The following is a 16587-nucleotide window of genomic DNA, read 5'->3' as shown; positions in this document are numbered from 1 at the left end:
AGTGCGAAGTAGAGCCGAGCGACCTCTAGTGGAAGCCGAGAGACCAAAAGGGAACTTCCAGCGGTATTGGATATTCCTGGCTCTTAACGCCTCCAGGAGGGGGCGCAGTGCACGCCTGTTCTGAAGAGTAATTTGCGATAAGTCCTGGAACAATTTGACTTCTATCCCATTATGGAGGATACGGCCCCGTTCCCTGGCTTTACGCAGGATTTCCTCCTTAAGTGGAAAATTCACCACACAACAAATAATGTCCCTAGGTGGTTCGTTTTCCCTGGGTATGGGGCGCAATGCTCGGTGGGCTCTCTCCATGTCTATGGGGGAATCCGCCGGTCTATCAATCAAATCATTAAAGATCGCACATATGGTTTGTTGTAGAGACCCTGGTTCAACAGCTTCGGGAACCCCTCGCACCCTAATGTTGTGTCTACGGCCACGATTATCGAGGTCCTCGACATGCCTATGGATGTCCAGTAGTTGGGAGAGCTGGGAGTCAAAGGCAGTCTGCACCTGCTTAATGGCGGCTGCGTGCGTCTGGGTTGCTTGTTCCACCCCATCAATGCGGTGGGCAACCGCATGTAGCTCCGGTTTTAATGTCAGTTGCCACCGCTTCCAAGTCGAACAGGCTGGGGGGATGAGCGCGTCCCGCGCTCGCGGACGGAAGTCCAGACATAGCGGCGTCGGGATCCGATTCAGGCAAGGCAGAGGCTTGGGCCTGTGATGCCGCCAGCACGGCCACGCGTTGGGAGCGGAACAACTCCGGTATGTTCCTGTGTGAAGGAGTACCTGGATCGGTGGTAGTGCGGGAGGTAGAGGAGCTTCTCGTGGATCTGCTCATCGTGTGTAGGTAGGTGTAGGTTCCCCAAAAAAGCGAGATTCAGTCCCCGGAACGCAGGAGCTCTCAGCTTATGCTGCCATCCCGGTCTCCGTCCAGGCCACGCCCCTGTTGAGACTTGACCTTTTTACTATTAATATATTTGAAGAATTTTTTGGGGTTTGTCCTACTATCTTTTGCAATCTGTCTTTCGTTTTAAATTTTTGCATCCTTGATTTCCTTTTTACGTATTCTGTTATTATCTTTGTAACATTTAAATTACACTAGTGTTCCTTCATTTTTATATTTTTATCAAAAGCTCTTTTCTTATAGTTTATAGCTTTTTTTAACTTTGGCCGTGAGCCACATAGGTTTTATTTTTAGCCTTTTAAACTTATTGCCCATGGGAATATACTTTGCAGTGAGATCACAAACAGTCTTTTTGAAGAATTCCCATTTCTGTTCTGTGCCCATTGATGCCAATATTCTCTAACAGTCTAGGTCATGGAGAGCAACCCTCATCCTTGGAAAATTTGCTCACTTGAAATTAAGTGTTTTTATCTTTCCCGTATGTGATTTTTACTTACAGCTAACATCAAATGAAATCATATTATGGTCACTGCTACCCAGGTGTTCCTTTATCTGAACATTAGTAATACACTCTGCATGGTTTGAGATTACCAGGTCCAACAGAGCATCATTCCTAGTTGGGGCCTCAATAAACTGGACCATAAATTTGACCTGTAATAGGTTTATAATTTTTTGCCCTTTAACTGTCCCAGCAGTGCCATTACTCCAGTCAATTTCTGGGTAGTTAAAATCCCCTATTATTATCACTGTCCCAGCCCTTGCAGCCCTTTCTATATGTACAAGTAGCCAAGTCTCTACCTCCTCATTAAAATTGGGTGGTCTATAACAAACTCCAATGATTAACTTTGAACCATGCACTTCTGTATGCAGTTCCACCCATAATGCTTCAGACTCATCACACTCTCTGTCCACCAGGTCCTCTTTCTCACTCGCTTTGAGATCACGTGTCACATACAGACAGACCTCTCCACCTGTCCTTTTTACTCTGTCTTTCCGAAAGAGTACATAGCCAGGAATATTAATAGCCCAGTCATGTGGGGAATGAAACCAAGTTTCAGCAATACCGATTACATCATATCTCTGTTGTCCGTTCTGACCAGCCGACCGTTTTCAAGCCATGTTTCATGTACGTACTTGTTGCAGAGTTTGTGCTGTGCAGGGGCTTGGTGTTGGGCTTTTAGCTTTGACACAAGCCCGGTCCATGAACAGGGCAAGCAGGAGTTTGTGGACCAAGAATTGGTTGCGCCAGCGTGACCAGTTCTCGCACATGCCTTTGCTTCGTGAGATCCGGGAGAATAATCCTGATGATTTCAGGAATTATCTCTGGATGACAGACCCCGTTTTTCACCATCTGCTGGCTTTGCTGTCCCCTTATATCAGCAGGCAGGATACCTGCTTGCGGCTAGCCATCACTCCGGAGCAGAGGCTCATTGCCACGTTGTGCTACTTAGCGACAGGGAGAAGTCTTCAGGACCTCAAGTTCTCGACAGGCATCTCCCCCCAGGCTCTGGGAATCATTATTCCAGAGACCCGTTCTACCATCATTCAGGTCCTGCAGAAGGACTATATGAAGGTAAGTTTTCTCCTTTAACATCACATTCTATGCATTTAATGATTGCTAATGTATTGGATTTCTTTCCTCATTCCCTAATTACCATGATTGGAATATTCTCTAATTGATATGCTGTGCCCCTTTGTCCTCATGCATGCTGGAAGCTTTTCAAGTTCCTTTTTTGTCCTTCATGCATATTTGCCTTCACTAACTTCCCCAGCATGCTCTTCTGGGGCCATAAACCTATAGTCGAATCCCTTAGCAATGTATTTTGTCAGGTTCATAGTATTGCTTTCCCCTAAACACCCCCTAAAATGTGTACAAATGTTATGTGTGTGCTTAAATTCATGCAGAGTGCCATTTTTTTTGGTTGGGCCAAACTCATTAGGAACCCCCCTCCCCCCAACTGCTAGGTCAGCTGATAGCAATCCTCTATCTGCTGACTTTGCCAAACCCAATACCCACTCTACCTACCTTTTTCCTGGTGAGATTTATGGACGAATTCACCAAAGCATGTAGTGCAAGGGCCTGCCTCAATACTTTCAAATGCTACAGTTTATTTATTTTTTCTCCTATTATTATCTTGATAGGTAATAGCAGAATGTCAAAATGTGCTTCCATTTGTTCCTTTTTTTTTGTATTATTACACTTCTTACCTGTCCGGTGGGCTGCCAATAGTGTAAGTAAGGAGGGGCTGGCCAAAGTATCACACATTATTTCTGCATTCAGCTCTCAATGAAGTGGAGAGGGTTACCTGTCCAAAACATCCCACCCTCATGATGAATCTGATAAGGGGACCTTATACTTTAGGCTTTAAATACTAATTTCCCAAAATGTTATACTGATATTGTCCAAAAATGTTTGTGTCTAATCTGCTTGCAATGTTGATGTGCAAAATTACAAAAAAAGTTCTTGTTTCAATCCAGTTTCCTTCAGCGCCACAGGAATGGCAGACTGTGGCCTCCCCCTTTGCCAGCCGTTGGGACTTTTCCAATTGTGGAGGTGCAATTGATGGGAAACATGTCTGCATCCTCCCACCCCCCCAACTCGGGGTCGTACTATTATAGTTACAAGGGGTTTAATAGTATTGTGATGTTGGCGGGGGTGTCAGCAACCTATGATTTCCTTTATGTGGACGTGGGGCAAAATGGCCAGATGTCGGATGGTGGAGTGTTCCCATGGATGGAATTCTACTGGCGTCTCCAGAGTGGCAGTCTGGGCTTGCCACCCCCAGAGGAAAATGTAGAAGAACTCTTGTTCGTTTTAGTCGCAGATGAGGTGTTTGCTCTGGCAAACCACCTGATGCGGCCTTTCCCGATGAGGACCCTCACCCCGGAACAGGGGATCTTTAATGTGTGGCTGGCCAGAGCCAGAAGAGTCATGGAGAACACTTTCGGAATAATGGCCAGCCGGTTCCGCCTATTTTTGACACCAATACACATGGCGGAATATAAACAAAATCACATTGTGCTTGCCTGCTGTGTTCTGCACAATTTTTTCAAAAAACATTCAGCAAACTATGTGGTCTCAGTTGGCCCTGATGCAGACTTGCCGGAAAATGACAACCTCGCGGCCCTTAAAGCTGCTCGTCCTGGCTTGCCCCCCCAAAGCGCCCGCGAGGTCAGAAATCAATACATGGAGTACTTTGTGGGTAGGGGGCCCATTGATATGCCAGACAATATCTGAGAGGCATTATTTTAATAAATTCTTCTTTGAAACTCCAATAATATTTGTTTTCATTTACTGCTTGGCTTTGTTTTAGGTGTCTCATAGGTATTTTTGCTGTTTTTTTGGGCCTTTTTTAACAACAGTGCAAACCCAAGTTCTGAGCAAGATGAGGTGACAGTCTCTTCTTCAGATAATCTTATTATGTTGTGGGTCTGCTACACACACACCTTGTTTTTGTTGATAATGTATGTAGTGCATTACTGACAAAAATATTGCTCATTTTCAGCACCATGGCAGAAATATGTGGGGTCATGAAAATGGCGTGATCGGGGAAATTTAAACATCACTGTGGGTGTTATTTACTAAAGGCACATCCACTATGCACAACAAGTGCGCTGAAAAAGTGCACCTGAAACTGCACTTGGAGTGCAAAGTGGATTTACCTTTAGTAAATAACACCCATTGCCACAGAAAACAATAACTTTACTACAAATACTGCTTTTGCGCATTGAAAATGATGCCACACATTGTTGATAATTTCACTTTTTACTCAAAGCACATGCACATGTGCGTTTAGAAAAGGGTTTTACAACAAACCAACATATTTGGTGTATAGAAAACATTATTTTGGGTAACATTTTTATAACTTGGCGTTTTTGTGTAAACAGGCATGTATCAAAGCATAACATACAGAACACAGGAACTTACAAAGTTCAACTTTGAAAAGTGAAGACAATATCAGACCTGAGTATGTACAAACTGTGCTGATATTGCCTTCATCGGATGGGGTGTCACCCCTGGAAAAGCCAAATTTGGAATATGCACACAAATTGAGAATTAAAAAGTGGCCAGTTTCCTCCAGATCCCATGCCTAATGTCAACATGTGCCATCTCCCATCATGGGGTATCAATGTACATGTTTTGGGGGTGCAACCCCTTCATCTCAGCCACTTTAGTAGCAAGGAAGGGGTTTCACCCACAAAACACGTACATTGATCCCCCATGATGGGAGATAGTATATGTTGACACACTGTGTGCATCTTCCAAATTTGGCTTTTTTTTAAATATAAAAGTGTTTTTGAAAAATAAAAAACTATGCTAGCTAGTTTGGGGTGTTTCAGACTCTCCCCAAAACATCAATGATGTTCTTCATTTTTGTTGAACATCATTGATGTTTTTCTGTATATTCTCTAAATCATGATTGCACCCCATTATCTCCCCAATGAGGATCTGGGCACTTTCACTGGTAAAATGTGATTCTTCTTCCACATCACCTAAAAAAAAAAACACACCATGTATTATAAATATGCAGGCATACATTGATTAGCTTACCAGAAGCTGTGGCCTCCGACACTCACCTGTTGTGGTGACAATTTGGCCAACTTCAACAATCTCTCCTTCCTCCTCCTCCTCTGCTTCTGGTGTTGGTATTTCCCCTTCTTTGGGAGGTGTGGGGTCCCTGGTGTCCTCAGACGTCCCGAGTCTTCTCTTCCCTATGAGAATGTAAAAAAGGAATACTTAGCATACAGAGGGTAGATGTAGGAATATGAAACATTGCTTGGAAGTGTCGTACAATTGTGTTTTTTGGCCGAGTTCAAAGGTGAGAACATTATTTTTGACACTTTCTAAAGCTGGAATACTTACCTGTAGTGTGAACAAATGTAGTGAAGTGCAAGTTGGCAAAACATCGTTTTTGGCATGGGCTAACAAATGATGTTTAGTACAAACGATTGAACCCATGAACATGAAAGTGGCCATTTTAAACTGTACAACATTAAATCAAAGCACGTGGAGCAGTATGCAAGCAATAATAATACTATGAACACACGACAACTACTTACTTTTTTGAAGAACTCGCTTGATCCTTCTGTACTGATCGCGCTCCCTCGGTTTCAGGTCTGACCAGCGTTTTCTCAGTTGATCCTTGGATCGTCGTACCCCAAAATTCTTCTGAAGACTCTTCACAACTTTAGTCATGATCTTGGCCTTTCTGATATTTGGGTTTGGGTAAGGTCCATACTTCCCATCATAGTCGTTCCTCTTCAATATTTCCACCATCTCCAACATATTTGAGGCCTTAAATCTTCTCCTCTGGGATCGGAACGTTTCAGGCTCCGGGCTTTCCTTGTCCTCCTCCTCATTAGTGGAATTATTATTGCGCACCTGTTGTGTCTTCAACATGTGCTCTCCCCACTGCGCCGAAAGAGAAGGGGTGTCAGGGGCAGGTGGAGTTTCACGCATGTGCACTGTATATAAAATGCAACACGCCTGTGTCGTACGTACGTTCTGTGAGCAGAGTGAGGAGCTGACTCATCCATTGTGCAAACGAAGGTACAATTTTTAACTTGGTACATCACCAGCCTATACTGCTTTTATATAGGACTATGTTGGGACAAGATTAGGAGAGTTTAGCATGTCTTCCAGACAAGATGGATCCCTTCCAGAAATCGCATTTTATGGGGCTATTCATTGATCTGCCCTGCCTGTGGCAGATGAACAGCCCCTTTTATAAGGACCTAAGAAAGAGGAAGGCAGCGCTAGAGAAACTGCTTGGTTTTGTAAAGACCATGGTCCCCACGGCAGACATGACCTATGTGAAGGCCAAAGTTGGTGCCCCGAGGAGTACATATCTCAGGGAGCACAAGAAGTACCAGGATTCCCTGAGATCAGGAGATCCAGGTGCCCTTTATGTCCCCAGGATGGTGTACTACGAGAGGCTGCATTTTCTGGCAGACCAGGGGGAACCCAGGCCACCACTCTACAGTCTTCCTTCAAGGCTTCCTTCACCCCCAGCTGAGGCTTCTAACGTCCAACCTGGGCCTTCCAGGCAGCAACATGTGGAGGGGCCCAGCTTGTGACAGGTATAGCATTGTTGAACATATTTCTTGTTGTACATTTAATGATGTTAACTAGATGTTATTATTGATCAGTAAGTTGTGATTTAACAAAGTGGTTTACATATCAATAGACAGTAGTGACCAAAAATAATTGGGACAAGAATGAAAAATGCTGGGCTCAGAATGATAGTCTGTTCTATTTGGTAACATTCAATTTGCAACAGTCATGAGCCCAAAATTATGTGATTGATGACCAAAAAACAAAAACTATGTCCCATTTTCATACACAGGAAGACTTCAGCCGGGAGGAGGCTGTGGCAAGTGGCAGCCGGGAGGTCGACTATTGCCCTCCTCCTCCTCCTCCTGCCCCAACTACAGGAGCTGAGCTACAGCCTGGAAGGAAGCCTGGAGGGAAGTGCCTAAGGAAGACCAGAGAGTGATGGCCTGGGTTCAGTCTGGTCTGACAGAAGAGGCAGCCTCTTGTAAGACCACAGTCATGGGCGTCCACAGCAGGGGGCAAGGGGGGTCAAGTGCCCCCCCCCCTGGAATCCCCAAGGTGTTGCCACTGCCGCCGCCGCCGCCGCCATGCTGCACTATTTTTTTTTCTGAGTCCGCTCTCTCCTGTGTATCACAGCGCTGGATGGCTGTGTTCGGCGGCCGCTCTGTAACACAGTCCCGCCCCCCGCAGACCATCTCGTGTGATAGTAGAGAGAATCAACGCTCCGCCTATCACATGAGCCGGTCTGGGGGGGGGCGGGACTGTGTTACAGAGCGGCCGCCGAACACAGCCATCCAGTGCTGTGATACACAGGAGTAGATGCCCATCCATGCTACAGTGCCTGGATAGGAGGATCGAGGGGGGAGGGGGGCTGCAGTGCTCTCCTCCACCACCGCACTCTCCTCCCCCCCCTGCTCTTCTCTTCCACCACCGCACTCTCCTGACCCCCCCCCAGTGCTCTCCTCCACCACCGCACTCTCCTGCCCCCCCAGTGCTCTCCTCCACCACCGCACTCTCCTGCCCCCCCTGTGCACTCTTCCACCACCGCACTCTCCTGCCCCCCCCCGTGCTCTCTTCCACCACCGCACTCTCCTGCCCCCCCCAGTGCTCTCCTCCACCACCGCACTCTCCTGCCCCCCCCAGTGCTCTCCTCCACCACCGCACTCTCCTGCCCCCCCCAGTGCTCTCCTCCACCACCGCACTCTCCTGCCCCCCCCCGTGCTCTCTTCCACCACTGCACTCTCCTGCCCCCCCCCAGTGCTCTCCTCCACCACTGCACTCTCCTGCCCCCCCAGTGCTCTCCTCCACCACCGCACTCTCCTGCCCCCCCCCCCAGTGCTCTCCTCCACCACCGCACTCTCCTGCCCCCCTCCAGTGCTCCTCTCCTCCACCACCGCACTCTCCTGCCCCCCGTGCTCTCCTCCACCACCACACTCTCCTGCCCCCCCCCGTGCTCTCTTCCACCACCGCACTCTCCTGCCCCCCCAGTGCTCTCCTCCACCACCGCACTCTCCTGCCCCCCCGTGCTCTCTTCCACCACCGCACTCTCCTGCCCCCCCCCAGTGCTCTCTTCCACCACTGCGCTCTCCTGCCCCCCCCAGTGCTCTCCTCCACCACCGCACTCTCCTGACCCCCCCCAGTGCTCTCTTCCACCACTGCACTCTCCTGCCCCCCCAGTGCTCTCCTCCACCACCGCACTCTTCTGACCCCCCCCAGTGCTCTCTTCCACCACTGCACTCTCCTGCCCCCCCCAGTGCTCTCCTCCACCACCACACTCTCCTGCCCCCCCCCCCCCCAGTGCTATCCTCCACCACCGCACTCTCCTGCCCCCCCAGTGCTCTTCTCTTCCACCACCGCACACTCCTGCCCCCCCAGTGCTCTCCTCCACCACTGCACTCTCCTGCCCCCCATGCTCTCCTCCACCACCGCACTCTCCTGCCCCCCTCCAGTGCTCCTCTCCTCCACCACCGCACTCTCCTGCCCCCCGTGCTCTCCTCCACCACCACACTCTCCTGCCCCCCCCCCGTGCTCTCTTCCACCACCGCACTCTCCTGCCCCCCCCCAGTGCTCTCCTCCACCACCGCACTCTCCTGCCCCCCCCGTGCTCTCTTCCACCACCGCACTCTCCTGCCCCCCCCCAGTGCTCTCTTCGACCACTGCACTCTCCTGCCCCCCCCAGTGCTTTCCTCCACCACCGCACTCTCCTGACCCCCCCCAGTGCTCTCTTCCACCACTGCACTCTCCTGCCCCCCCAGTGCTCTCCTTCACCACCGCACTCTTCTGCCCCCCCCCAGTGCTCTCTTCCACCACTGCACTCTCCTGCCCCCCCCCCAGTGCTCTCCTCCACCACCACACTCTCCTGCCCCCCCCCAGGGCTCTCCTCCACCACCGCACTCTCCTGCCCCCCCAGTGCTCTTCTCTTCCACCACCGCACACTCCTGCCCCCCCAGTGCTCTCCTCCACCACTGCACTCTCCTGCCCCCCCATGCTCTCCTCCACCACCGCACTCTCCTGCCCCCCCCCCAGTGCTCTTCTCTTCCACCACCGCACTCTCCTGCCCCCCCAATGCTCTCATCCACCACCGCACTCTCCTGCCCCCCCCGTGCTCTCCTCCACCACCGCACTCTCCTGCCCCCCATGCTCTCTTCCACCACTGTGCTCTCCTCCACCACCACACTCTCCTGCCCCCCCCCAGTGGTCTCCTCTACCACCACACTCTCCTGCCACCCCCTCCAGTGCTCTCCTCCACCACCACACTCTCCTGCCACCCCCTCCAGTGCTCTCCTCCACCACCACACTCTCCTGCCACCCCCTCCAGTGCTCTCCTCCACCACCACACTCTCCTGCCACCCCCTCCAGTGCTCTTCTCCACCGCCACACTCTCCTGCCCCCCCAGTGGTCTCCATCACCACCACACTCTCCTGCCACCCCCTCCAGTGCTCTCCTCCACCACCACACTCTCCTGCCCCCCCCCACAGTGCTCTCCTCCACCACCACACTCTCCTGCCCCCCCCCCCAGTTTTCTCCTCCCCTGTTCTTGCTTCTCTCCAGCTCTCCCCATCCTTCTCTAGCCACCATCCCAGTGCTTTCCCCCCCAGTGCTCTCCGCCCCTGTTCCCCCCAGTGCTCTCCCCCCCCCCGTGCCCTCCACTCCCCCCAGTGCTCTCCCCCAGTGCTCTCCTCTCTCCCCCTGTTCTTTCCTCTCCAGTGCTCTCCCCTCAGTGCTCTCCCCTCCCCCCAATGCTCCCCCCCTGTTCTTCCCCCCCCAGTGCTCTTCAGCTCTCCCCATCACTCTCTAGCCCCCACCCCAGTGCTCTCCAGCCCTCCTTACTACCCACCCCTGTTCTATCTGCCCCCCTGGTGCTCTCCAGCCCCCCCCCCAGTGCTCTCTACCCTCCGTGCTCTCCACCCCTGTTCTTTTTGGCTCCCCCTTAGCACCCTCCACTCCCCACCATTGTACTCTCCTCTCCCCCTGCATTTTGCGCCCACCCATGTGCTCTCCAGTCCCCCGTGCTTTCCACCCCTGTTCTTTCTGGCCCCCACTGGTGCTCTCAAGCTCCCCCCCATTGCTCTCCACTCACCCCTGCTCTTTGTGCCCCCCCCCCATTGCTCTTCACCACCCCACACTGTTAGCCCCCCCAGTGCTCTCAGCCTACCGTGCTCTCTACTCCTGTTCTTGTTGGCCCCCCCAGTGCTCTCAAGTTTCCCCCAAGCGCTCTCCGCTCCCCACCCCTGTGATCTCCACTCCCCCTCACTCTTTGCCCCCACCCATGTGTTCTCCAACCCCGCCAGTACTCTTTGCTCCCCCTTCTCTCCAACTCCCACTCAGTGCTCTCCACTTCCCCAGGACCAGAGGGCAGGCTGACTGGGGCCAGAAAATGAGGACGGCTGAAGGTGCAGGTGGCCAGGGACCACTCCATCTCACAGCAGACAAATCCTCTGGAAGGAGCACCGTCCCCATCCAAAACGAGAACAGACCCTGCCTGCTGCTGGCCGTCATGGATATCCTGCTGGCATGCAAGGTACTGTACCGAGCATAAACAACACACCTTCCCACAGACAGGGACTGCAGACTGGGACATGGGGCACAGGAGGGGCTGCAATGATGTGCACAGTGAGACTGCATTCACGGCACAGTAAAGCTGCATTTGATGGACACACTGAGGCTGCATTTGAAGGGCACAGTGAGGCTGCATTTGAAGGGCACAGTGAGGCTGCATTTGAAGGGCACAGTGAGGCTGCATTTGAAGGGCACAGTGAGGCTGCATTTGGTGGGCACAGTGAGGCTGCATTTGGTTGGCACAGTGAGGCTGCATTTGGTTGGCACAGTGAGGCTGCATTGGTGGGCACAGTGAGGCTGAATTTTATGGGCACTGGTGAGGCTGCATTGAGCTCTTGCATCAAGTCTGCAGTCTCTGTCCATCTCCTGTAGCATGTCTGAAGTCTCTGAGGGAGTCTGGAGAGGAGTCAAAAGTGGGAGCACCGCCGGGATGGGGGTCATGGGAGAAGTCAGACTTGTGTGGACTGTGGATAGGAGACTATAGGATAAAACCTCCAAGCTGGAGCACACTGACTGAGCCCTGCACAGTGCACCTGAGAGGAGGTCAGTGAAAGCACCGCCAGGCCAGTCGGGGGTCACTGATGTAAGGGGGGAGTGAATACGATAATGTAAGGGGCACTGACATAAAGGGTTTCCTCCTTATATTAGTAACCCACCCCCCTTACCTTAGAGTATTCTTTCTGAAGAAGGTGGTTCCCCCCCACGTTCTGAGTTTCTGGGGCCCCCCTTGATGATTGATCACTTACCACTATTAACTGGAATTTGAATATATATATATATATATATATATATATATATATATATATATATATATATATATATATATATATAAAGCCCTATGTGATTTCATATCTATATCTAATACTCTCTTCATCAAAGGTGCTTTAAAATGTATGGTTTTTCCCTTTCATGAACCAGAAAATAATGACGTTATGCTGTTGGGCTGGTATAATAATGCTGTTGGGCTGGTATAATAATGCTGTGAGGCTGGTATGACATTTTTTCCAGGGCTGGTTTTTGAAAGCATAGGCGTCCGCAAGGTTACTCAGGTGGCTGCGTACCATGCCCATATAGCCTAGAGAATGTACATCTTTTTACATTGCAATACATCTGTAGTTGCCATATTTTTATCTTGATGAAAACAGTCTATACAGTGACAGTATGAGATAAAAATATGGCCACAACAGATGTATTGCAATGTAAAAAGATGTACATTCTCTAGGCTATATGGGCATGGAACACAGTCAGAGTAACTTCCAATACAAAGTGAAGATGAATTATCTGTTATATAACACATATGTATTACCAGTGTAAAGATTTTCATGAGATTGTCGAAAAGGGGCGGAGCATGAGTGGCCTTGAAATGATGCCCCCCCTTGGAAAAAGTTCTGCGGACGCCCATGACCACAGTGTGGGACATAGATGGCATCTGCTCTTCCTGATCTCTTGGACTTCTGGACCAGACTGCTCTCCCTGAGATATGTACTCCTCAGGCCACCAATTTTGCATTTTCAAATTAGTTCATGTCTGCCCTGGGGGCCAAAGGCGTCGCCAAATTGACCAGTTTTTCCAGCACCGCCTTCCTGTTTATTTGCTTGACACCTAAATAAAGGTTTTTTTTGGTTGAAGAAATACTTGCCTATGTGTTTTACTTCAAAAAGGACAGTTTATTTGTGAGTAGGCAGGTACATTTCAAAAATACAAAGTCAAATTAATAACAAGGGGCACCAACACCAAACAACCTCCTCTAGATTAAAAAAGAAAACAATAAAATAAAAAGATAATAATAGTGTTGTGGTAAGTTGACACACAAAACACAACAAAAAAAGTGCGAAGATGAGCAAACTGTCAAAAAAGAGATGTTGAATAAAAAAAAACAACCACCAAATAAAAAAAATATATGAAAAATGATTGGGGAGATGTGACGAATTAAAATATTGTATTCATGAAATGAGTGAAAAGAATAAATAAATAAGTTTGGGAGAAGTGTGTGTGAATATGAGCAGCAAAACAACTTCATTCTTGTAGCATTGTAAAGAAAAAGAGAATGCGCTGCATTAAAGAATTTTTAACATTGCAGCGTGATGAATGTGCTATATCGATTACGAGTGGTAGTTTTACCTGACCAAGCGATTCCGTCTCAGAATTTATTGTGAGCATGCGTGGCATCTTGTCCGTCGGACTAGGCTACACACGATCTGAACTGACGTGATCGGATCATGTTGTCGGAAAATTTTATAGCCAAGCTCTCAAACTTGGTCCGTCGGATATTACGATGGAAACAGTCTGATGGAGCCCACACACTGTCAGATTATCCGACAACATGGTCCGATCAGACATTTTCCATCGGAATATCCGACTGTGTGTACAAGGGCTAACAGTATGTATTAAAAACAGGAGTTTAGTCTGCACACATTTGCAAATACATGCATAAGCTACAGGCCCCACCAAGGCACCCTGGCATCTGTAGTCCTTTTACTAGCTTTTGAGTGACTCCACAATGGAAGCACATGCATTCTGATGGATAGATGGAGGGCAGATGGACTGATGGGAGCTCACCCCTTCTTAAAGGTACAAGGGCACACTGAACACCCAGCACAATGGCTGCAAATATGTCAGTACATTGCCTGACCAATATAACAATAATATAAAAAAGGAAGCTACTACCCCACGCCTATAACTGGCCATTTCAGCAAGTAGCATTACAAGGCAACATATGTTAGATGAAAAGCCAAGGAAAAATCTAAGGAAAGTCCAATCTCACTTAACGACCAGGCCGCAGACAACCAAATTAATCTGTCTAATAGTATGCTTTAAAAACAGGGGTTTAGTCTGCACACATTTGCAAATACAATCATGAGCTACAAGCCCCACCAAGGCACCCTGGTATCTGTAGTTCTATCACTACCTTATGAGGGACTCCACAATGGAAGCACATACATTCTGATGGATAGATGGAAGGCCATCTGAGAGATGGGCGCTCAGCTCAGAGCCCTGCAACAAGCAACCCCGTTGGGGCCCCCTACAGAGGCGGAACACTAGGGCAGCTTATCCCCCCTTCACAGCTCTCACCTGCTTGGTGACCCAGATCCCAGCAGCTTAGAAATGTCTCACTCTTGGGAGCAGTGGGTTGCTTGGCAGCTAGGTATGGAGCTGGAAGTGAGGGACCTGGGAGTAGCAGAGGGAAGCTGGATAGGAGGGGTGACGGGACGCTAACATATAGAGGAATCGATTCCTGCCTCCTGCAGCTGCTGAATGCCTGTGGGAGGGAAAGGAGGAGAAGCAGGCATTCAGCATCTGCAGATTGGGGATGGTGGGGATTGATTCCGCTATATGCTACCCTCCTATTCAGCTGTACAGGGGGCCTCACTGGCCCATTGGAGCATGGTAGCAAGTACAACCTTTGCTACCCATGTAGCTATGCCCCTGTATTTAGGGTTTTCTCAGAATATAATTATATGAGAGATATATTTTTTTTATTTTTTTCTGATTTTGACTTGCTTGTAGAGATTATGGAAAAACCTGTAGCCTTTCAGGAAAACTCTGTCCCATTCATGTAAAGAGTATTCAAAGTTAGTCAACCTTTTCAAAACCATCAATTATTGAGGTCATTCATTGAAGCCTAGATGCCCAGACCAGTTGACATTGATTGATTTGACAATACCTCTATGACTATGACTGGAGTTTTCATTTGGCTTGCTAATCTCATTGTGGTATGAACCACTATGTGAAATTCTCTGGAAAGATGTTAATTCTTTTTAATAAATGCACAGAAGTGTATCCTGACTGTTCCATGCATAACTGATGATCATTGGATTATTGGTTTTGCGGATTAAACTGTTGGCCCAAATTAGATAGAGTTTGTCATACAGTACTCTACCTCCTTATTACCTCCATATTTTTATGTTTCCCTACAGCACACAAAAAAATTATAAAAATCCTAAAATTCAACAAGTTTACAACATACACCTATAGTAAAAGGAAAAAAATGATAAAAACAAATTTTTGTAATTTGCCAATTTATGTGTTACATATTTGCCAGTGGAATGAGGTTTAGGTCTGAATCATTTGGCAGCTGTGCTTAGTTCACTAGTTTCTAACAGGAGAAACTGAAGCCATTAGCAGTGGGTGTTTATATACACAAAGAACTGTGAGGATGTCAAAAATATGGATATTTTGTAGACAGCAGGGAATTAGTTAATCAGTGTTTATGCTTGTTTACACATTTTTCTTGTGAGCTTGTTTACTTGTTGGCTTCATAAGCAAGAAAGTTCTGTCAGGCAGCAGATTTATCTATTATTATCATGTCAGACATGACAAGCTAAGCAATCCCATTTTCTGCACACTTGTGCCCTAATAAGTATATTCCTTCCTTATTTTAGGGCACCAAGGGTCGCAAAGCCCACATGGCTGAAAGCTAGAGATACATCATTAGTGTCTTTTTCCACTGCATGATAATAATACTTTTAAAATGTTAGTTCAGGTGCCCATATCGAAACATTTTGAATTAATGATGTTTTCCCCATTAAAATGTTGAGAAGAAGATAATAAATATACTCATTTATATTATAAATATTTAAACACACTGCACTCTGGCATTTTTCTGAATATCTTGAAAATGCATTATTCTTCTATATATTTTCATTTATTGATCATTATAATCAGAATAGTGCATACAATTGTAATAGGTTTTAATTATATTTCCATGTACACTATTTAAACTATAGCTACTTTTTTTTTTTAATGTCAGTGTAGCCCAGTCTGCAGCTCCAGTAGAAAATGGGACTTTGTGAGTATGCTGCCCAGCAAAACACTAACACTGCTGTAGGGAATACTACTGTCACATTATATACAGCAGCTGATGTTTAACCACCCTCCAACCACTGGGGGGGGGCAAGCAAGGACATGAAGTATTGGACCCTTTTAGAAGGAAATCTGGAGGATTGTGGAGAATGTGGTTCACCAAAGAGATTCAACAATTAGTACAGGTTTGTTCTGAGGAAGGAGGGCTTGGAGCACTTTTCCCTGGGTTGAGAGAAAAGGGAAACACTATATCAGCATATAGTGAGAACTCCTGATCAAGATTCTTCTACTAGTTTACTTTGTTTTAGTACACCAAGAACTGGAAACTAGAGGAACACAAGTAACTGTGGATAAACTATAAGTCAATCATTTCATCAACAAGAATGCACAATTTTCCAAGGACAGCAACAACAAGGACCCATTCAAATTTCACTGTCGGTGTAACAGAATACAATAGCAAATGAACAAAAGAAGGCACACCAACCTAACGCATTATCCCACATACATTTATTAAAATAGAAAATTATAAGAACTACTCACAAGAATGAGAATAAAAAATAGTTTATCTAGTCACTTGTCCGTGGCTCAAAAGTCCTGAACTCAACATTCTCCAGACCATAGGGGGAACCTTACCGCGGCCCCTATTGGCTGACGCCGATAAGATTCTTCCTATGGTCTGAAGACTGTCTAGTACAGGACATTTGAGCCAGTGACGAGTGGCTCAATAAGCGATCTTTTATTCCCATGCTTGTGAGTAGTTTTTATGATT

This window comes from Lithobates pipiens, unplaced genomic scaffold (genome assembly GCF_037356315.1).
Source record: "Lithobates pipiens isolate NorthernLeopardFrog02 unplaced genomic scaffold, aLitPip1_a1.2 Scaffold_18, whole genome shotgun sequence".
NCBI classification, from domain to species: domain Eukaryota; kingdom Metazoa; phylum Chordata; class Amphibia; order Anura; family Ranidae; genus Lithobates; species Lithobates pipiens.
Note: the sequence above shows the minus strand (reverse complement) of the source record.